We start from the raw sequence: 24012 nt of genomic DNA on the forward strand, positions 1-24012 counted from the left end.
GAGCTGAAAAATAATTATGACCAAAATGAAAAATTAACTACATGGATTCAGTACTAGACTGGAGATGACAGAGGATAGAAACAGTGAACTTGGGGACAGATCAATAGAATTTACCCAATATGAACAAAACAGATAAAAAGTAGACTTAAAGGAACTAACAAAGACAGGCATCTGGGAAAATAGTAAAATAATTAATATCATTAAAGTACCAGGAAAGGAGAAAGATACTGAATTAAAAAACTATTCAAAGAAATATAGCTAGAAATTTCCCAAATTTGGTGAAAGACATAAACCTAAATATTCAAAATGTTGAGTGAACCCCAAGTGGGATAAACCTAAAGAAATCCATGCCAAGAAACATCATAATTAAACTTCTGAAAACTGCAAGAAAAATATCTTGAAAGTAGCCAGAGACAAATGACACATTACTTATAGGAGAGCACCAATTCTAATGACAGCAGATTCCTCATATGAAATCATGATGGTCAGAGGAAGAGGCCCATTTTCAGGTGTGAAAGAAAACTTTCTGCCTTAAATTTATTATCCAGCAAAAATATCATTTAGGAATGAAGAAAAATAAAGATACTCTCTGATAACAGAAAACTAAGAGAATTTGTTGTTAGCAAACCTACCCTTCAAGAATGGCTAAAGAAAATTACCTAAATAGAAAGGAAATTATTTTTTTAAATTTGGAACTTTAGAAAGAAAAGAACACTAGGATGGATAAAATAAGGTTAAATATAATAGGCTATAATACAGCTTATGAGTTTCTTAAATCATATTTGAAGGTTGAGGCAAAGACATAATCTTACATGGTACAGAATACATGTAGACAAAATAAATAATTACATTTTTAAGGGGGAGGGTAAACAACTAAAAAGAAATAAGATTATATAATTCACTCTAGTAAAATGTCAGTAGCAGATTGTGAGAAGTTATGTATGTATATTATGATACCTAGAACAACCACTGAGAAAACTATACAAAGCTATATACTTAAAAACACTATAAACAAATCAAGTTAGAATCCTAAAAATTTAATATATACAGAAGAATGAAGGAAAGCAGAAACAGGAACAAGAAACAAACAAAAAATAATAAAATGCAAAATTAGGCTTACCAAATCAATAATTACCTTAAATGAAAATAATCTAAATACACCAATTAAATGAGAGAGATTGACAGAGTGGGAAAAAATATGACCCCAAAATATACTGTTTACAGGAAACTCAATTCAAATAAAATATCATAGGTAGGTTAAAAGTAACAGGAAAAAAATTCCATGAAAACATTAGTCAAAGGGCAGAAAGGGGTGGCTATATTAATGAAGTAGACTTCAAGAAAGGAAAAAAAAATCTAGAGACAAAGAAATGAATTACATAGCATAAAAGAATAAATTCATTGGGAATATATAACAATATTAAATGTGTATGCACCAAACAACATTCTTAAAACACATGAGGTAAAAGCTGATAGAGGTGAAAGAAGAAATATAAACAGGATACAATTGACAAATGTAGAGCACTACACATAATAGCAGAATACATTTTTTTTCAAGAATTCATAGGACATTCACTCAAACATCCATGAAACACTCACCAAGAAAGCCCATATCCTGGATGCTAAAACAAACCACAGCACATTTAAACAATTGAAATCCTGCAGAGTTTGTTTTCTAACGATAATAGGACCAAAGTAGAAATTAATAACAGACAAAAGAAAGATCTCAAAATATTTTGATACTAAACAACACGTTTCTAAATAATCCATTGTCAAAAATAAATCTCAAAGACAATTAATAAAATATATAAAAATGAAAACACTCCATATCAAAATCTGTGGCATGCAGCTAAAGTAGTGCAGAGATGGAGGTTTTATACACTAAAAACTTGCTTTAGAAAAAAGGAAAAGTCTCAGTAGAACATTCTAAACACCTACCTCAAGAAACTAGAAAAAAATAGAAAACTAACTCAAAGTATGAAAAAGAAAGTAAATGAGGTGAAGAGGGCCAGGCATGGTGGTTCACACCTGTAATCCCAGCATGTTGGGAGGCTAAGGTGGGTGAATCATCTGAGGTTAGGAGTTTGAGACCAGCCTGACCAACATGGTGAAACACCGTCTCTACTAACAATACAAAAATTAGCCAGGTGTGATGGTACGGGTCTGTAATCCCAGCTACTCAGGAGGCTGAGGCAGGAGAATCACTTGAACCCAGGAGGAGGTGGAGGTTGCAAATAAGCCAAGATCATGCCACTGCACTCCAGCCTGGGTGACAGGGTGAGACTCAATCTCACACACACACAGAGAGGTGAAGAGGAAAAAACTAAAGAAAATTAATAAAACAAAAGATGAGTTCTCTAAAAATGTCAACAAACCTGATAAACATATAATTAGACAAAGATAAAAAGGGAGAAGATGCAAATAACCATTATCAGTACTAAAAGTGTGAATATCACCATAAATCCCAGTCATTAAAAGAGTGATAAAAGTATACAACAAAAAAGTCATGATCATAAATTTGATAACTTAGAAAAAATGAGCAAATTCTGCAAAATTGTTAATAATATTATCTCCTCTAGTACATGAACATGGGAAATCTTTTATATGACTTTTCTTCTATTTCTTTCATCATTGTTTTATAGTTTTCAGTATACAGGTCTTCCAGCTTCTTGGTTAAATTTACCATTGGTATTTATTTGTTTTGTTGCTATTAATGAATGGAGTAGTTTATTAATTACCTTTTTGGATAGTTCATTGTAAGTGTACAGAAAGGCTACTGATTTTTGTGTATTGATTTTATATACTGAAACTTTACTGAATTTGTTTATCAGTTCTAACAGCTTTTTGGAGGCATCTTTTGCATATTCTGTATATAAGATTATGTCAATACACAGGGATAGTTTAACTTCTTTCTTTTCCATTTGAATGCCTTTTATTTATTTCTCTTGCCTAACTGCTGCGGCTAGGACTTGCAGTAATATGTTCAATAGTGGTAAAGGCAGGTATCCTTGTCTTGTCTCTGGTCTCAGAGGAAAAGCTTTCAACTCTTCACCATTGAATATAATGCTAGCTATGGGTTTCTGTATATTGCCCTTTTTGTTTTGAAGTATATTCCCTCTATACCAAATCTGTTGGGAGTTTTTTAAATCATTAAAGGGTGTTGAACTTGTCAAATGTGTTCTCTGCCTCTATTGAGGTGATCCTAGGGTTTTTTATCTTTCACTTTGCTGATACAGTATATCACCTTTATAGATAGGTGTGTATTGAATCATACTTGCATTCCAAAGATAAATTTTACTTCATCATGGTGAATAACTTTTTTGGCATGTTGTTGAATTTGATTTACTAGTGTTTTATTGAGGATTTTTGCATCTATATTCATTTGGGGATATTGCCCTGTAGTTTTCTTATACTGTCCTTGTCTGGCTTTGGTATCAAGGTAATGCTAATCTCATAGAATAAATTTAGAAGTATTCCTTCCACTTTAATTTTTGGAAGAGTTTGAGAAGGATTGATAGTTTATTTTTAAAAAAAAAAAAAGTCTTGTAGAATTCATCAGAGATGCCATCATGTACTAGACTGATATGGTTTGGCTGTGTCCCTACCCAAATCTCATCTTGAATTATAGTTCCCATAATCCCCACGTGTCATGGGAGGGACCCAATGAGAGGTAATTGAATCAAGGGGGCAGTAAATCCCATGCTGTTCTTATGATAGTGAGTTCTCACAAGATCTGATGGTTTTATAAGGGGCTTTCCTACTTTTGCTTGGCCCTTCTCCATCATGCCATCATGTGAAGAAGGACATATTTGCTTCCCCTTCCACCATGACTGTAAGTTTCCTGAGACCTCCCCAGCCATACAGAACTGTCATTCAATTAAACCTCTTTCTTTTATAAATTACCCAGTGTCAGATATTTCTTCATAGCAACATTAGAATGGACTAATACATAGACTTTTCACTGATGGAAGACTTTTTTACTGATTCAGTCTCCTTATTTGTTATTGGTCTGTTCAGGCTTTCTATTTCTTAATGAGTCTGTCTTCATAATTGTTATGTGTCTAGGAAGTTATCCATTTCATCCAGATTATTCAATTTGTTGAAACATAGTTGTCCATAGTAATTTCGTATGATCTTTTGTATTTCTGTCCTCTCTGTTGTAATGTCTCCTCTTTTGCTTCTGATTTTATTTGAGCCTTCTTTTTTCTTAGTGAGTCTAGGTAAGGGTTTGTCTATTTAATTTTTTTTTAAATTTCTTAGTTTTATTAATTTTTTCTGTTTTCCTAATCTCTTTATTTCTGTGCTGATCTTTAGTGTTTCCTTCCTTCTGATCACTTTAATTTGTTCTTCTTTTTTTAGTTCCTGGAGGTGTATTGTCAAGTTATTTATTTGAGATCTATCATCTTTTTTTGATATAAGCATTTATTGGTATAAGTTTCCCTCTAGGACTGCTTCTGCCATATCCAATAAGTTTTAGGTTATCTCAAGATTTTTTTTCACATCCATTTTCATTTCTTCTGTGACCCATTGGTTGTTAGAAGCATGTTGTTTAATTTCTACATATTTGAGAATTTTCCCAGATTTCTTCTGTTTAGTATTAGGGTAATGCTAGCCTCATAGAATAAGTTTGACGTACTGTTATTGATTTCTAGTAGTATGCCATTGTGATTGAAGAAGATACTTGTTATGACTTCAATCTTCTTAAATTTGTTAAGACCTGTTTTGTGCCTAATGTATGATCTATTCTAGAAAATGTTCTGTGTGCACTTAAGAAAAATGTGTTTTATTGTTGGATGGATTGTTCTGTATATGTCTGTTAGGTTCATTTGGTCTCAAGTACAGTTTAAGTCCGATGTTTCCTTGTTGATTTTCTGTCTAGATGACCTGTCTATTGTTAAAAGTACAGTATTGAGGTCTTCTATTATTATTATATTGCAGTCTGTCTCTCTCTTCAAATCAATTAATAGTTCCTTTTTGTATTTAAGTGCTCTGATGTTTGGTGCCTATAAATTCACAATTGTTGTAGCCTCTTGATGAATTGACCCAATCATTATCATATAAAGACTTTGTCTCTTCTTTAAAATTTTAACTTAAAGTCTATCTTTTTCTGACAAGAGAATAGCTACTTCTTCTCTCTTTTGATTCCGATTTGTGTGGAATATCTTTTTCTATTCCTTCACTTTTAATGTGCGCCCTTACTAGTAAAATGAGTATCTTGTAGGCAGCATATAGTTTGGTTATGTTTGTTACATCTATTCAGTCTCTCTCTGTCTTTTCATTGGATAATTTAATTCATTTGCGTAAGAGGTAATTATTGATAGGTACGGACCTTCTCTTGCCATTTTATAATTTATTTTCTGGTTGCTTAGTAGATTGTTTCTTTCTTCCTCTCGCTGTTTTCCATTGTGGTTTGATGGTTACCTTTGGTGGTATGCTTTTCATACTTTCTTACTGTGTTTTGTGCAACTACTATAGGTTTTTGGCTTCGGGGCTACTGTGAGGCTTTAAAAAGTCTTATTCTTATAATAGTTATTTTAAGCTGATAACAACTTAACTTTAATTGTATACAAAAATCTCTAGATTAATTTCCAAAACATTTTATGATATTGATGTCAAATTTTACATCTTTTTGTAACTCGTATTTCTTAACAACGTATTGTAGCTACAGTTTTTAAAATAGTTTTATCCTTTAACCCTCATAGCAGAGATAAAATTGCTTTACTCACCACGCTTACAGTATTAGCATATTCTGAATATTGATTATATTACTTATACCATTGAGGTCTTTTTACTTTTCTATGTTTTGTGTTATTCATTTGCAGTCTTTTATTTCAGCTTAATGAAAAAAAATCCCTTTAGCAGTTCCTTTAAGGCAAGCCTAGTGGTGATGAAATACTTTAGCTTCTGTTTGAGAAAGTTATTTCTCCCTCATTTCTGAGCAACAGCTTTGTTAGGTGTAAAGTATTCTTGATTAGTAGTTTTTTTCACCCTTCAGCACATTATATATAGTCTGACTCTCTTCCCTGGCCTCCAGGCTTTCTGCTCAAAGATCTGCTGATAGCCATATTGAGACTCACTTGAGTCTACGGCCATGCCACCCTGAATGCGCCCAATCTCATCTGATCTCAGGAGACTCACTTGAATATGATGTAATTCTTATCTCTTGTTACCTTCAGAATACTTTGTCTTTGATTTTTGAAAATTTGAATATGATGTGTCCTGGTGAACTATTCTTTTGGTTCAATTTAATTGGAGGCCACTGTTGGTGTCTTATACCTGGATGCTGTTATTATTCTCCAAATTTTGAAAAATTTCAGCCATTATTTCCTTTTTTCTACATTCTCCTTCTGAAAATTATATTGTGTGAATATTCATTCTCTTGATGGTGTCTCATAATTCCCATAAGTCTTCATGATTGTTTGAAATTCTTTTCTTTTTGTTCCTCTGACTAAATAATTTCAAATGTCTTGTCTTTAAGCTCACTGATTCTTTCTTCTGCTTGATCATGTCTTCTGTTGAAGCTTTCTACTGAATTTCTCAGGTCAGTTATTGTAGTCATTATCTCCAGGATTTATATTTTTCAGCTGTTTTTACTTCTTTGTTAAATTTCTTACTTTGTTCATGAATTGTTTTCCAAATTCCATTAATATTTAGTTTGCTATCTGCATTTTCTTGTAGTTCTCTGAGCTTCTTTAAGAGGGTTATTCTAAATTTTTTATCAGTCATTTCATAGACCTCCATTTTTCAGGGTCTATTATTGAAGATGTATTAGTTTTAGTAGTGTAACATTTCCCTCATTTTTAAATAATCCTTGTGTACTTGTAAGAGTGCCTGCATTTTTGAGGAAATAACCACCTCTTACAACCTTTGCAGTTGTTCTTTGGCAGTGATAAACTTTTAGAATTTAAGCCAGCCTGGGATTCTGGATGGCCCAGCTAACAGCAAACCTGGACAGGCAGACCTTGCCACCAAGTTCTCTAAGTGTGCTGGGCTGCTGTGTGTGCTGTGAGGTGAAGTGGAACTGCTCGATGTGCTCCATTGTCTGATGGGACCACTGGCCAGACTCCAGTCAGGCAGAGCTGCTGTATGGGCTTTGCAGGTTCATTGAATAGAGTTTCAGGCTGTCTTTCCTGACTGGGTTGTAGTGCTGTTTAGAATCTGGAAGTGGGCAGGCCTACGAGCTGGGCTATAAGGTTGGGTGAGGTCTCTGGAATCACCACTTGACTGCTGGGGATTGGTGGAGCCATGCACTCCATCCGCAGATACAGTTCTGCACTTGCCTCCTGGACTTGGGAGTGCTTAAGCGACCTCTGGGGTTTAGTGGAGCCCCCAGTAGGATGCTGGGTTTGGATGGGGTCAGCTACTCCCTTCCACAAATATTTGTGAACCTGCACTTGCCTCCCAGCATCAGAAATGCTCAAGCAGAGCCCCAGGTCCTGGTGGAGAAGCTGGCTAAGGACTGATGCCTGGAAAAGCTGTAGGACTGTGCATCCTTGTAGAGTAATGCTGTTGGCAAGTTTCTGTGATGAAGCATCTCCATTGTCCAGAATGCAGAGCCACTGTCAAGACACTGGTCATTGTAAACCCCATCCCCACCTTTTGTTTCTAAGTGACCCCAGGTGGTCTATCCCTGCTGATATCCTCAATGTTCTGTTTGGGGCAAGATAAGGTCTGGCATCCTGTAATGGGTCCCAGAATGGTGGGGAAGCAAAATATTCATCTTCAATTTTTTTTCCCACTGTAGAAACCATAGGTCCTGGGGAATCCTCTTTGTGTGGTGCTGTGCCAAAGTGAGGGAGGGGTGACACCACTAAAGTGAAACCATTCTTCTTTTTTTTTCTGAGACAAAGTTTCACTCTTGTTGTCCAGGCTGGAATGCAATGGTGCAATCTCGGCTCACCGCAATGTCTGCCTTCTGGGTTCAAGCGGTTCTCCTGCCTCAGCCTCCCGAGTAGCTGGGATTACAGGCACCTGCCATCACACCCAGCTAATTTTGTATTTTTAGTAGAGACGGGGTTTCTCCATGTTGGCCAGGCTGGTCTCGAACTCCCGACCTCAGGTGATCCGCCCGCCTCAGCCTCCCAGTGTTGAGATTACAGGTGTGAGCCACCACGCCCGGCTGAAACCATTCTTTTTAACCTTCAGATTTTTTCAGTTCTGCAATCCAAGTGGCACCTCAAACTTACTCCTTTGCTCTGGGATATTTACAAAGATATGTTTGTCTATGGATAGTTGCTACTTGATTTCTGTGAGGGAGATTAGAGCCAGAGAATTTCTATTCTGTCATCTTGCTGACATCACTCCAGGAGAAAATTACCAATACATACAACAAATTGGATGAATCTCCAGGGAATAATGCTGAGTAAGAAAAGCTGTATTCAAAGATCACATACCATATGATTCCATTTATAGTACATTCTTTAAATGACACAATTGTAGAAATGAAGATTAGTGGTCACTAGGGATCAGGTGCTGAGGGACAGATAGAGTGTGGCTATGAAAGGGCTATATGAGGGATCCTTGTGGTGATGGAACCGATCTGTAACTTGGCTAGCAATATCAGGATCCTACTTTTGTTTTTGCAAACTGCTACCATGGTGGGAAATTGTTTATGGCCGGAGAACTAATCACATCCCAATTCATTTTGGTATTGGATCTTTGAGTTTTCCATTTGCTTGTTGCTAATATATAACCCTATAATTGTTTTTGCAGATTCTTTAGAATTTCTGGTTACACTATCAGTCTCTCCATCATTGCCTTTCACCTCAAATAAGGGCCTGATTGATGTCATTTGTATTTCTCAGAACAGGTTCTTTTCAGGGGTAGACCAGAACAGTGAGACATCCACTCCTGAAAGACTTTCTCTTGAAAGATAACTAGAATACTTAGCCCGTCCTCCCTCCCCCTTGTTTGTCTAAATTCTACATAGATAGGAACCTTGTGATAGGTTTTCCCCCTCATGTCTGTTGAAGTTTCACCAACTGGAAATTACTTATGTGTCATCCTTACCTGGCATGGAATATTTATAAATGAGTGTCTCTTTCTACAAGAAAAATTTTACATATACCTTTAGGAGTGCATGGCAAGTCCCTTCCCTCAAATACAATTTCTAGATATTGGCATTTTCAAATGCAGACTTTCTTGATGTCCTCTATAGTGAAGAACTGCATAACCAAAATTATACTAGGCTAACATTAACAATCTTACACATATCTGATTCTTGTTATGTAGTATAATCAGGAGCACATAACTTCAAAAGAGATGTACATGCAATTTGTTCTGTTATGCTAATCATTCATTTCTCAATTTAAAAACTTTTATATGCCATACTGAAAATGCCCATCATTTACGTATTGACTTCTCTATTATCTTTGATAAAGAATTAAATACATTAGGAACATGACTTCACTTGTAAAATTTTATCAACAAAGATGTAGTCCCCAAAATCATCAAATCTGTTGGTTGTTGCACTATCTATTAAGGCTTGAACTGACCCTGAAGGCTTTTCTGTGTTCAGACCATTCTTATGATTTCATTAGTGTATGAATTCTCTGATGTACAGTGAGTTGGGACTTCTGGATGAAGGCCTTCCCACATACAGTACATCGATCAGGTTTCTTTCCAGTATGAATTATCTGACGTACAACAAGGTCTGACTTCTGAGAAAAGGCCTTTCCACATTCAGCACATAGGTAAGGTTTCTCTCCTGTATGAATTCACCAATGCCCTGGGAGGTGAGACTTCTGAGAGAAGGCTTTCCCACATTCAGTACATAAGGTTTTTCTCCCGTGTGAATTCTTGATGTCCAATGAGATGTGACTGCTGACAGAAGGATTTTCCACATTTGGTACATTTATAGGGTTTCTCTCCAGTGTAGGTTCTCTGATGTATGATGAGTTGTGACTTGCGAGAGAATGTTTTCCCACATTCTGTACATTCATACGGTTTCTCCCCAATATGAATTATCTGATGTATAATGAGTTCTGACTTCCTGCTGAAGGCTTCCTCACATTGAGCACATTTGTAGGGTTTCTCACCAGTGTGAATTCTTTTATGTATAAAACAGAATGCTTTCCCACATTCAGTACACTTACATGGCTTCTCTCCAGTATGAGCTCTGTGATGTATAATCAGCTGTGACTCTGGGAAAAGGCTTTCCCACACTCTCTACATTCATAGGGCTTTTCCCCAGTATGTATTCTCTGATGTATAATGAGGGGTGATTTCTGGGAGAAGGCTTTCTCACATTCACTACATTCATATGGTTTTTCCCCAGAGTGAACTCTCTGATGTATAATGAGGGATGATATCTGAGAAAAGCCTTTTCCACATTCAGAACAATCATAAGGTTTCTCCCCAGTATGAGTTCTCTGATGTGCAATAAGGTGTGACTTCTCACTGAAGGCTTTTCCACATGCACCACAATCATAAGGTTTCTCTCCAGTATGAATTCTTTGATGTATAATAATCTGTGACTTCTTGAGAAAGGATTTTCCACATTCAACACATACATAGGTCTTCTCCCCAGTTTCAACATTCACATAATGAATAAGAGATTGTTTATTGCTAAGAATCTTTCAACAATGAGTAGCTTCACAGTGTATCATTCCATTATGAATTTTTTCATGCTTAGAAGAGCAAGAACTGTAGCTAGGTGTTTTCCCACATCTAAAATTCTCATCAATGTTTGTTCTTGCAAAATTCCTATTATAACTCACTAGGTTAATATTTGGTTTCAAGGTCTTTTCAAATGAATCACACTTACACCATCTTTGTTTTGAAGTATCTAGGTCTGTGCAGTCATGAAATATTTTTCCAAATATATTATATGGATGACCTGACTCTTCAGATATTCTTTTGTTGTTGATGACTACGACTTGCCTGACAAATTTGTCTCAGTTTTCCTGATCTCTCTCCAGCTGGTCATCACCTTGCCAGACTTTTAAAATGGAGTACAATGAACGACCCCCTGTAATACTTTCCAGTGTCTCCTCATGGAAGAAAACATCTTTAAATATATCCAGTTGAGGGGTGTCAAGTCTACTCTCTCTGTCTGAAAAAAAATAAAATAAAACAGATATAATAAAGATTTAGTCCTCTACTCAAAAAACAAATATAATATGAAATAAAATGATTTTTAAAACAACCAAATCAGAGCAATGAGAAATTAGAAAGACAGGCCACAAATTGTAAAATGTTTATTAATCAAAAACTGTTATTTCATTGGGTAAGAAAGTAAAGTTATGGCATTCTTTCCTAGGTTTTCTGCAACTATCACCCGTAGTTCATGTTGCATTAAAAACAGAGGTGAGAAACCCAGTTTGACACTATAGTAGAGTGGCTAAATATTTAACAAGGAGAAACTGGAAGCAACAGAGTCATTAAAAAACTGAAATAATAGGCTGGACACATGACCTGAAATTCCAGCACGTTGGAAGGTAGAGGCAGGAGGATCATTTGAGCTACAAGTTTGGGACCAGCCTGGGCAACATAGTGAGACCTGTCTCTTTGTAAACAAAAAAACAAACAAACAAAAAACAAATCTGAAGTAACAAACTCTTCATATATCCCCACCAGGTTGCTAAAACGTTTCTGCAAGAAGACTCTAGAGAGTCAAGCAATGATTGAAAATCTAGAAAGACTTGCAAACTTGCTATACCTTTGAAGTGTTCTAATCCATGCACAATTTAGGTGTCAATGTGTGGAAGCTTTACTGGCTTTTGATGTCTAATATAACCTCTGTCCAAATCACTAGTTCATCTCTATTTTATGCAGGGGCAGGGGAGTCCACTGGGGGCCAGGATTTTAAAAATAAAATAAATATATAAAAAAATAAGCAGAGACATCAGCAATAGCACACCATCGGGAAAAGAGATGTCATAGTTTGATTCTGAATAAATTATCTGTAAAATAAAACCTCCACTGTCAGAAGAACAAGAAGAGTCCAGAATACTACAACAAATTATCTCCAATGTACAGTTTTCAACCTAAAGTTACTAGACATGTAAAGAAGCAGAAAACTGTAACCCATACTCAGGAAGAAAGTCAATAGAAATGCTCCAAGTGGGCACAGATGTTCGATTTAGCAAAGACTTCAAAGAAGCTACTGTAAATATATTAAAATAACTAAAGAAAACCATACTAAAGGATTAGTAAAGAACTAGATACTTTCAAAGAAGAAAAAAGTATATAACAATAAAGAGTGGTAGTAAACAAAATTTTAAGAGCAATGGAACTGGTCTATATTATGATTGTGATGGTAGCTAAATGAATCTATGCCATTGTCAAAATTTAAAGAAAGAGTACACTTCATTTTATGTAAACTTAAAAATAAATTTAAAGAGAAAAGAACCAAATGGAAATTCTAAGGTTAAAATGAAAATTCCATCAGATAAGCTCCTTGGTAGATTTGAAAAAGTAGATGAGAAAATCAGAATCAGTAAACTTGAAGACCACTAGAAATTATCCAATCCAGAGGGCAAAATGAAAAAAAATTTTAAGAAAATTAAGCATAACATCAGAGATCTGGGAAACAATATTAAGCATTTCAGCACATGTGTAGGAAAAAGGTGGAAAACATATTTGAAAAAATGTCTGAGATATTACCAAATTGGCTAGAAAACAGTAACTTACAAATCCAAGAAACTGAATAAACCACAGGTAGGATACCTAGACACATAACAATTAAGCTACTGAAAAATAAAGACAAAGAAAATCTTGAAAGCAGCAAGAGGAAAATAACACCTCATACATAGGAGAATAATAGAATTGTCAGTTGACTTTTCTTTTTTTTTTTTTGAGATGGAGTCTTGCTCTGTTGCCCAGGCTAGAATGCAGTGGCATGATCTTGCCTCACTGGAACCTGCGCCTCCTGGTTTCAAGTGATTCTCCTGCCTCAGCCTCCTGAGTAGCTGGGATTACACATGCCTGCCACTGCGCCTGGCTAATGTTTGTATTTTTAGTAGAGATGGGGTTTCACCATCTTGGCCAGGCTGGTCTCGAACTCCTGACCTTGTGATCCACCTGCCTTGGCCTCCCAAAGTGCTAGGATTACAGGCATGAGCCACCGTGCCTGGCCTCAGTTGATTTTTCAAGAACAAAAAATAGAGGCCAGAAAACACTGGAATAACATATTAAAAGTGTCGAAGGAAAACAACTTGTCAACCAAGAATACTATATTCAATGAAAATCTCCCTTAAAAATGATGGCAAAATGAAGGCATTTCAGATAAACAAAAATATGTTGCCAGGAGAACAGATCTACCATCTAGCTGAATATCAATGGTATCTCAAATACACAGGATTTTACATTTTTTTAAATATGCAGGTGCTACAGTTTGAATGCCCCTCACAGTTCATGTGTTGGAAACTTAATTCCCAATGCAACAGTGTTGAGAGTTGGGACCTTCAAGAGGTGATTATGTCATGAGAGCTCTGCCCTCATGAATGCTTTAATGTTGTCACAGGAGTGGGTTAGTTTTTGTGAGAGGCGGTTCATGATAACAGTATGAATTCAGCTCCCTTCCTTTTACTCTGATACATTCTGTTGCTATTCTGCCTTCTGCCATGCAGCATGAAGGCTCTCACCCAGATGTCACAGCCATGTTCCTGGAATTCCCAGGCTCCAGAATCATGAGCCAAATACATTTCTGTTCATTGTAAATTTCCCAGTCTGTTATAACAGCAGAAAATGGACTAACACAGTAGGTAAATTGAATGTAAACACTTTTTTCTCTTTTCTTCTAATTTTGTTAAAAGACTTTCAAAAGCAAATATAACACTGTATTGTTGAATTTATGACAAATATATATGACCACAAAGGACAAAGGAGTACAGGAGGGTCAAGAGGGGTAGGGAATGGAGCTATGCTAGTGCAAAATTTCTATATTTTTTCCAAGAAAAAAAAAGCAGCATTAACTTGAAGTAGGTTGTAAGAGGCCAAATATCATATTGTAATCCCTAGAAAAACATTCTCCTCACACACAAAAAACAAAAGACATTTCCAGATAAACACAGAACTACAGCTAAAAATTTAACAGAGGAATTAATATACTAAAAAGTATTTCTTTAAAAGAAAACAATAAAAGAAAAAGAGGCCAAAAATCAAATTAAACCAGTAGTAAAATGGAAAGGACAAATCCAATCAATAATGAAATTAACTGGGAATGCAATAATACTCCAATCAAAAGACAGAAATTGTAGACTGGATAAAACAGTAAGAACCAACTATATGTTGTCTAAAAGACATTCACTTTAAAAGCTTGAAAATGAAAGGATAGGAAAAGTTACCACACAAATTGTGTTTTAGAGTTGGAGTAGCTGTGTTAGTATCACAAAATATACACTTTAAGACAACAAATATTATTAGAAGGAAAAGTACATTTCAAATGATGCTGCCAAAGGATTACTACAGCAAAAAGATGTAACAATGATAAATGTATATCACCTATAGAAATAGCCCCACAATACATAAAACTAAAACTGAGAAAAATAAAAGAAAAAATAAGACAAATTAACAATTACAGCTAGTGATTTTAATACTCCTCTTAACAATTATTTATTTTAAAAGTAGACAAAACAACAATAAGTATCAACCAATCTGATCTAATCAACATCTATAAACACCCATCTAATAACAAAATACACTTTCACTTCAAGGACACATGGATATTCATCAGAATAGACTGTATTCTTGACCTGAAAACACATTGCAATGATTTTATAAGAATGGAAATCATTCAGAGTATATTAACCAACCATAATGGAATTAATTAGAAATAAATAATAAAAAGACATCTCAGAAGTCCCCCCAAATATTAGAAAATTAAACACACTTATAAAATAACCTATGTGTCAATGAGAAAGTCAAAAGAGGAATTAGAAAGTAACTTGAATTTAATTAATATAAGAACACAAAATGTCAAAATTTGTGAGATAAAACTAAAGCAGTGCTTAGAGAAAAAAATATATAGATACAGGTAGTCCTTACTTTGCAGAATTCTGACATGCAGCAATTTCAGTTACCACAGGTTAGCTAAATAATGCCAGTCTGCCAGCAACACAGTTCAAACTTCAATATAGTATCTGTGAATAATGGCATGGAGTACCAACTATACTGCTAGCTCTTCAGTCTACAAATCATTATGTATGCAACAGATATACATCATGATCAGTGACCAGTCATTTCACTTATTTCAAAGTCTGTCAATGATTATTAGTTGCACATCTGTCATCCAGTATGCTCACAGAGAGCAAAGTGTGTAGTTTATGTTCCCTGGTTGTCTCCCAGTGATAAGCCCACATGAAATTTTACAAAAACTTATAATTAGAAGAGTGAATTTGACAACAAAGATAAAAATTCAGCAAGGAAACAACATTAACAATATTGTTTTTGAGTAGAAGATGGCTGACTGGAAATGTCGACACTGCTGCCATTCAAGAGACTTTAGATACAAAGCTAGAGGAATTGAGTAAAAGCAAACTTATTGACTTACTATAAATATAAAAACTGGTTGTGATGACAAGGACAAAGGTAGTGCAAAGAAAGTGATGTCGTAAAAAAAAATCTTCACATAAACTCCTGGACATATTTCACAATATTGTAAGCACAAAGGATAAAATGTTGGAATGGATCCAAACTTAGAAAGGATTATGACAATTCACCTAGGTATAGAAAACATGCTCATTCCATATCATAAGTTATACAAGAAGATGGCAAACACTGTTAAAACTACTCTTCACAAGTTTTTTGGGGAAAAAAAAAACACATTCAAAATGCTGCCAATGTTTTAAATTTCAGGGTAATAAATAAATATTAGTTTTACTGTGTTTTCATTTCCTATATATTTATAACAAACAGTAAAACAGCTTTTAAAGTTTTGGAAAAAATTCTTAATGGTCACAAAACCATTGTAATTTTTCCCACTGATTATGAAGATTACTTTGCAAAGTTTCAGCTTCAATAGTCATTTTTATGGTTCCCCATTACCACACAAAACGAGGACTACCTCTATTTAAATGCTTATATTAGCCAACAAAAAGGTTTCAAATCATTGATTAAGCTTTGAACTTAAAAAGCTAGGGGGAAAAAAAGAGCAAATTAAACCCAAAGTAAGTAGAAAGGAAAAAACATCAAGGTCAGAATGGAAATCAATGAAATAAAAAACAGACAAACAATAGATAAAAATTAGTGAAATCAAAACCTAATTATTTTTAAAAATTAATGAAATTGATATATTTTAGCTACTGGTGAAGAAAAAGAGAGAAGACATAAAGTAGCAATATCAGGGATTAAAGACATCTAAAGATGCTACAAACATAAATGACCAATAAAAGAATATTATGAAAAAGTTTATGTCAATGACTTTGACAATTTAGATGAAATTTTAAAATTCCTTGAAAGACACAAATTACCAAAGCTGACTCAAGAACAAGTAGATAATCTGAATAGATTTATATCAAGGAAAGAAACTTAGCAAATAAAAATCTTCCCATGAACAAAAGTCCAGACTTAAGACTAGTAAACTCTATCACTGTAATAAGGCATTCCATGAGTATAACAGCTTTTCTGGGTTCTATGAGTCCTCCTAGCAAATCATCAAACCAATGGTGGTCTTGCAGACCCCCTACATAACTAGCAAAGAAATCCAGCAACATATAAAAATAATTATACACCATGACCAAGTGAGATTTGTCTAGGAATATAAAGTTAGTTTACTCTCCCCCAATTGATTACAAATCAATAAAACACTATATAAATAGAGCATCTTAATAAAAGCAGAAAATGCATTTGTCAAAATCCAACACATTTTCATGATAAAAGCACTCAACAAACTAGGAGTAGAAGAAAACTTCCTCAAACTGATAAAGGGCATCTAGGAAGAACCTACAGCTAGTATCATACTTAACGATGAAACACTAGTTGTCTCCCCACATGATTAAGAACAAGGCAAGGATGTCCATTTTCACTATTCTATTTAACATTGTACTGGAGGTTCTAACCAAGAAAAAAATTAAAAAGCATCCAATATGGACAGAAATATTTAAAACTGTCTTTATCTGTAGATGACAAAATCTTTATACAGAAAATCCTAAGGGATCAACTAAGAAAAAATTAGAACTAATAAGTGAGTTTAGTAAGGGTCAAGATACCAGACCAATATACAAAAATCAACTGTATTTCCATATTCTTGCCATGAGCAATCTGAAAATGAAATTAAGGAAACAATTCCATTTACAATAACATCAAATAGAATAACACAACTTATACTCTGAAAACTATAAAACATTATTGGAGGAACTAAAGTTCTAAATAAATGGCAAAACATTTTGCATTCATGGGTCAAAAGACTTAATATTAAGATGGTAAAACTCCTCAAACAGATCTGTAAGTGCAATGCAATCCCTATGAGAACCCAAAGGAGTTTATTTGTAGAACTGATACACTGATTCTAAAATTCATATGGAATTGCAAGGAGCCCTAGTCAAAATAATCTTGAAAAAGAACACAGTTGGAGAAATGACACTTCTCAGTTTGAAAACTTACTATGAACACAATAATCAAGAGAGTATGGTACTGGCATAAGGATACATAAATAGATGAATAGAATATTATTAAGAATCCAAAAATAAAACCTTAAATTTATGGTCAATTGACTTTTGACAAGGGTACCAAGACTCCTAAATGGGAAAGGAATAGTCTTCAATAAATGGTGCTGAAGTAACTGGATAGCTTCATGCAAAAGAAGGAAGTTGGAACTTTACACCATATGCAAAAATTAAAATGGATCAAAGACTAAATGTAAGAGCTGAAATTATAAAACTCTTAGGAAAAAAAACCCCACAGGGGTAAATCTTCATGACCTTGGATTTGGAAATGGATTCTTAGATTTGACACCAAAAGTATGAACAACAAAAGAAAAGAACAGTCTTCAATCAGTGGTGCTGAAATAACTGGATAGCTACATGCAAAAAAAGGAAGTTGGAACTTTATATGCAAAAAATAACTCAAAATGGACTCTACACTAATGGGTGTGAAGTGCCATCTCGTTGTTGTCTGGATTTGCAGTTCTCTGATGATGAGCATCTTTTCATGTGCTTATTAGTCATTTGTACACCTTTGGAGAAATGTCTATTCAGATCCTTTACTCATTTTTGAATTGGATTCTTTGCCTTTTATTATTGAGTAATGGAAGTTCATTATATTCTTTTAGGTTGGTGCAAAAGTAATTGTGGTTTTTGCAATAGGTATAAGTCCCTTATCAGATGTGTGATTTGCAAATAGTTTCTCCCATTCTGTGGCTTGTCTTTTCACTTTCTTAATAATGTCCTTTGAAGCACAAGAGTTTATAATTTTGATGAAGTCCAGTTTTTAAATTTTTTCTTTTGTTGTTCATGCTTTTGGTGTCAAATCCAGGAATCCATTTCCAAATCCAAGGTCATGAAGATTTATCCCTGTGGGTTTTTTTTTTTTCCTAAGAGTTTTATAACTTTAGCTCTTACATTTAGTCTTTGATCCATTTTAAGTTAATTTTTACCTATGGTGTAAGTTCCAACTAACTTCTTTTGCATGTAGCTATCCAGTTATTTCAGCACCATTTATTGAAGACTATTCTTTTCTTTTGTTGCTCATACTTTTGGTGTGAAAATCAGAGAGATAGCGATAAGATCACACTTCACACCCATTACTGTAGTTAGAATAAAAAATGGGCAAAGGATCTGAATAGACATTTCTCCAAAGAAGGTATACAAATGACTAATAAGCACATGAAAAAATGCTCATCATCAGAGGACTGCAAATCAAGACAACGAGACAGCACTTCACACCCATTACTGTAGTTAGAGTCCAAAAGGAGAAACTGGTAACCTCAGACCCTGCTGGAGGAAAATATAAAATAAAGCAGCCACTTTTTGGAAAACATCTGGCAATTCCTCAAATGGTTAACTACAAAATCACCATATAACTTAGGAATTCCACTCCTAGGTATATACCAAAGAAAAAATAAAACATGTCCACATCAAAACTTGTAGTTAGTTGAACGTTTACAGCTGCATCATTCATAACAGCTAAATGCTGGAAATAACCCAAATGTCCATCAACTGATGAATGGATACACAAAATGTCATATATCCATACAATGAGATATTATTCAGCCAAAAAAAGGAATGAAGTACTGATACTTGTGGATGAACTTTGCAAATATCATGTTTAGAAAAGGAACCCAGTCAAAAAAGACCACATATTATATGGCTCATTTTATATAAAATGTCCAGAATAGGCAAATCTATTGAAACAGAGAGATTAGTGGTTGCTTGGGGCTATGGAGAAATTGAATAGAGGGGTGATAGCTAAAGGGTACAGGGTTTCTTTTTGAGGTGATGAAAGTGTCCTAAAATTGACTATGGTGATGGTTGCACATATCTATGAATATACTAAAAATCACTCAGTTGTTTACTTTTAATGGGTGAATTGTATGTCATGTGAGTTATGTCTCAGCTGTATATAACAACAAAAAATGTCAGGGTAATATAGCTTGAATCTCTGTCTCCTCCAAATCTGATGTTGAAATCTGATCATCAATATTAGAGGTGGGACTTAGTGGGAGGTATTTGGGTCATTTGGGGATCCCTCATGAAGGGCCTGATGCTGTCCTTGCAGTAATGAGTTCTTGCTTTATTAATTCCCTCAAGAACCGATTGTTAACAAGAGCCTGGGACCTCCCTCACCAGCCCCCCAACCCACCATATAATGCCTGCTCCCCTTCACCTTCTGCCATGAGTGGAAGTTTTGTATGGCTTGTGGAACCATGAGACAAATAAACCTCTTTTTTTTATACATTCCCCAGCCTCAGGCACTCCTTTATAGCAATACAAATGGCTTAAGATAGTATGGCTAATAAAACATTAACTATGTGTATCATCCACACTGTGTATCCAAGCTTATATTCCACTACCCCCTAATAAATATCTCTGACTGAAGTCAAGTAAGCCTAGCGAATTTCCATCAGAAAAGTTATGTTAATTCCTAACTAAGGATTTGTAGAAGTCCTTCTTCCTACAGGCTCTTGCCCTCCTTCTGCCTAAGCCACACTGAGGATATGATTCAGAGCAGCTGCTACATGCTCTGAAAAATACCTTCTTAAATTTTGCCACATCTCTTCAAACTATAATTTTCACAAACTCCTAAAACATAACTATATTTGACATGTAATTTTATACAGCCATGAATCATGATGACTTACCTTTTCTTGTACAACCTATGTTCCTGGAAGGCATTTGTTTCTATTGCCTTTGAATTTCTTTTAGGAAGACACTAAAGTTATGATCGTTGAGTGAACCAAAAATAAATACCTCTTTTATATGTATATAAATACATATACATATCTATATGTATATATAGATATACATATATACATATATATATATTTGTACTCTAATAGTGGTTTTATAAGGTTTAAACCACATAATTGGCATATTACGTAGAAGCTGTTTCCAAATCTTTATCATTTGTTCTCTCTACATCTTCTTCATCCTAATTTTTAGCTTTCTGTATTTTTCCATTTGATTGCATGGTAACCAAGTACAAAATAAGCAGCTCACCTGAGACCTGATCATTTTCTGCTTCCCTTCTGATAGGGCAGAGGTCTGAGGAATCAGGTCTGGAAGAAAGAATGGAGTTTTTATGGGCCAGAACTAACATTCACCAGTCTCTAAACAACCACCATCAGAAGTCAGGTAGCTAGTAGGCCATCCTGTGGGAGAAGGTCGTTTGACCCTTATAGCAAACACCATGTGAAGGAGGTATCCACCTTTAGTCCTTTCGTGACTATGATATGATCATACAGAACTAGGTGTATAATTTGATCACATAGGGCAAGGTGTATTTTTAATTAGATAAATGCAGATATGTTTCCTGTGGACTTACAAACACCTAATTGTTCCCCTTTGAACCAGCAATTCTATTTGAATTTCTATTTGTAGAACTATCTTAAGACAATAATCATGGATATCATGGAGAAATATATATTTAACTGCAGATGTTCCCTGGAGACAAGAATGGGAGTGACCAAGAGGAAAATTAAGGAGTGTATTCCCTTATTTCCTAAACCAAAGCAGCCTACAAAATTCTAAGAGCTCTGTTATGGACTGAATGTCCCTCCAAAATTCAAATGTTGCAATTCTAATGTGATTGTATTGGGAAGTGGGGTCTTTGGGAGGTAATTAGGTCATGAAATGAGAGCCCTCATAAATGGGATTAATGCCCTTACAACAGGAAACATCAGAGAGATGATTTGTCTCTTGGCCTTGTGAGGATACAATGAGAAGTTTACAAAACAGGAAGAGTGCTATCAGCAAACACTAGACCTGCTGGCACCTTGATCTTGAACTTCTCTGCCTCCAGAAATGTGAGAAATAAATGTTTGCTGTTTAAGGTCCTCCATCTGTGGCATTCTGTTACAGCAGCCCAAACTGAGTAAGACAAGCTCTTTTATATTTTACTCCAAACCAGCAAATTCTCTTGATAAATAAATATTTGTGGATTAAAATTGCTGATTTTAAGATTTCTTTGGTTTAAATTTTTATTGCTGATTTTCAACAAGGCAGTTGTCTGTATAAAAAATTACTGACAGGTTGGAACAATAAATGGGAATATACTACAATGCAGGAAAGTACTTAGCTGGTAAACTCTTTTCAGTCTGGGATAGATCATGCAGACAGAGCTGAACTCATTCAGAGCAAGGGGGGAATATCATGATAGAGAGATTGTTTCATTTGTGCTATCCCAGGGTTTGTCAAAATAAATCAGGAAGGAAACAATCAAATAGTCATGTTAACGTCTGAACACCCAGCCCTCCATAGAGTAAATAGCAGATGTCCAATAAATATTTGTTAAATAGAACATAAACTATTTCAGTAAACTTACGAATAAGCAAGACTGAAACTACACCTTTCATAATAAGAAAGAGAATATGCCTTAGAATGCTCTGATATCTAAGAACCTGTCTGGCACTCACAACTCTCTTACTTAATATAAACAATTACACGAACATAAACATCACATAAGGCCGCTATGTGACCAGGATAGATCAAGACAAAAACAAGATTACTCTGACATCATGTAATGACAAAACACCAATATTGTTCAGTCCACAAAATACCAATCATCCCTCTCTCCCCTCCCGTCTGCTACTTCTTTAGCTATTACTTTTACTTATTAGCTTCAGTCTAGTCTTTCCTCCTTCTAAATAAAATTTATTGAAATTCCCAGATTTTTTAAAAAATAAAAATCACTGAATTACTCTGTTTCCTAATAGCATTCAATCCAGAGTAAGACCCACTTCCTTAACCACTCCCTAAAATCACCTAACACAAAGCCAAATCCTGCAAATACTTTCTAACACATTCTTACTGATGATACATACCCCAACAGTTCCCTGTGGCGACAGGGCTGAACTGATTCATCCTAACTCAGCTTCCTAACTTATTCAACCACAGGGTATTCCTGGTTTATTTGGGCTAGAAAGAATTGACAATAATGATCCCATTCCCTTAATATTTGTTTTGATATTTATTTGAAGGATGTTTTCTTCTGTGAAGGCACAAGTTATGGAGGGGACAAGTGGTTTGAGAAAACTTCTGAAGGTTTTCAACTTGAGAGTAGTCTGTGACCTGCAGAGATTGCAAAGTGAGGCCTGTTCTAATAAGTTGGAACTAACTTTAACAGCCCTTGGCCCTTAAAATCACTGAATTGCCAGGTCCAGAAATCACAAACCCCACAGAACACATCCATCCCCACCACCATCATAGCACCGGTCATACAGGTCCATAAGTCACTGGCCACACGTACACCCCATCACTTGGCGCAGACACTCCATCCCTGACCCACAGATCACACAGCCCTCCCTGCTAATGACCCCCACATGTTCCCAACACTCATCACTAACCATCACTGAACTCACAGACCTCGTCACTGAACCCCAAGGAACCCTGCCCCAATACCAATCCCAGACTCAACCCATAACCCCCCTGCTGACCCCTAGCTTGATTATCAGGTCCCAAAAATCCTATCACCGCTTAATGGGAACCGCTGTCACATCCATATTGGCGAACTCTCCCGCTTCCTGTTCGCGAGCCAGGTAACCGGCTCCCGAGGCTGCGCTGTTCCGTATGGGGCGATTTTGCCCATTCTTCATCTTCTGCGGCTTTGTTCAGGAGGCAACATGACTGCTCCCAGACGCTGTTTCCGCATGGGGCCGCCATTTTGAGATCCCAGGCGTCTCAGTACAAGCGGAGGATTCGCCAGGTGCTGAGCCCGAATGTGGACTGTACCATAGTGACTGCGAAGGGAGGGGAAGACGACGGCAAGGAGGCCTACTACACGAGCAGTAAGGTCCACACTTTTGCAGACAGATTTCACAGGATTGGAGAAGAAGTTGGAGTGCTGCTGTCCTCCATTTAAGGATGCTTATGTTGAAAGGCGAAGAATTTAGAATGGTACAATATTTTCGTTGGCGATTCCAATTAAACGTGTTTGTAAATGGTACGTTCTTCTCCCGGGCGTTTCCTCTGTGGGAGACTGGGGCCACCATGGTGGGAACGGTCACTTCGGGAGGGGATAACAGTAATACTGAACTTTTATTAAGAGTAATGATAAGAAACCCTCCGAGGGAGATATTACAATACTGCGCGGTAATAAGTTGCAGGGGCAAACTTTAAAAAAAGGAGGAAAATTGAGACAGGGAAGAGGAGATGGACGTACAAAATAAAGGAGAAAGTGCGGAAATGAGAAAGACTAAGGGACAAAAAGACGCAAGACCTAAGAACAGAGAATGGGAAACTAAGGGACCAAGAGTGAGAGACTGGGGACAGAGGCAAGGGGACGACAAAGGAGAGGGGAGAAAGAGGGAAGTGGGGAGCCTGGGAAAAGGAGGACGCTGATGGAATGTAGAGGGAGACTGCGTAAGGTGACCAACGGTCCCTCTTTGCCTGCAACTGTTATAGGATTAGCAGCAAA

General features: G+C 35.8%; 1 pseudogene; it reads right to left on the minus strand.

Moving 5' to 3' along the window:
• Positions 1-9404: 9404 nt before the first annotated feature.
• On the minus strand, positions 9405-20753 carry LOC101138337 (zinc finger protein 300-like; annotated as a pseudogene).
• Between the last annotated feature and the right edge of the window lie 3259 nt (positions 20754-24012).

Source organism: Gorilla gorilla, chromosome 4 (assembly GCF_029281585.2).
Source record: "Gorilla gorilla gorilla isolate KB3781 chromosome 4, NHGRI_mGorGor1-v2.1_pri, whole genome shotgun sequence".
Lineage (NCBI taxonomy): Eukaryota > Metazoa > Chordata > Mammalia > Primates > Hominidae > Gorilla > Gorilla gorilla.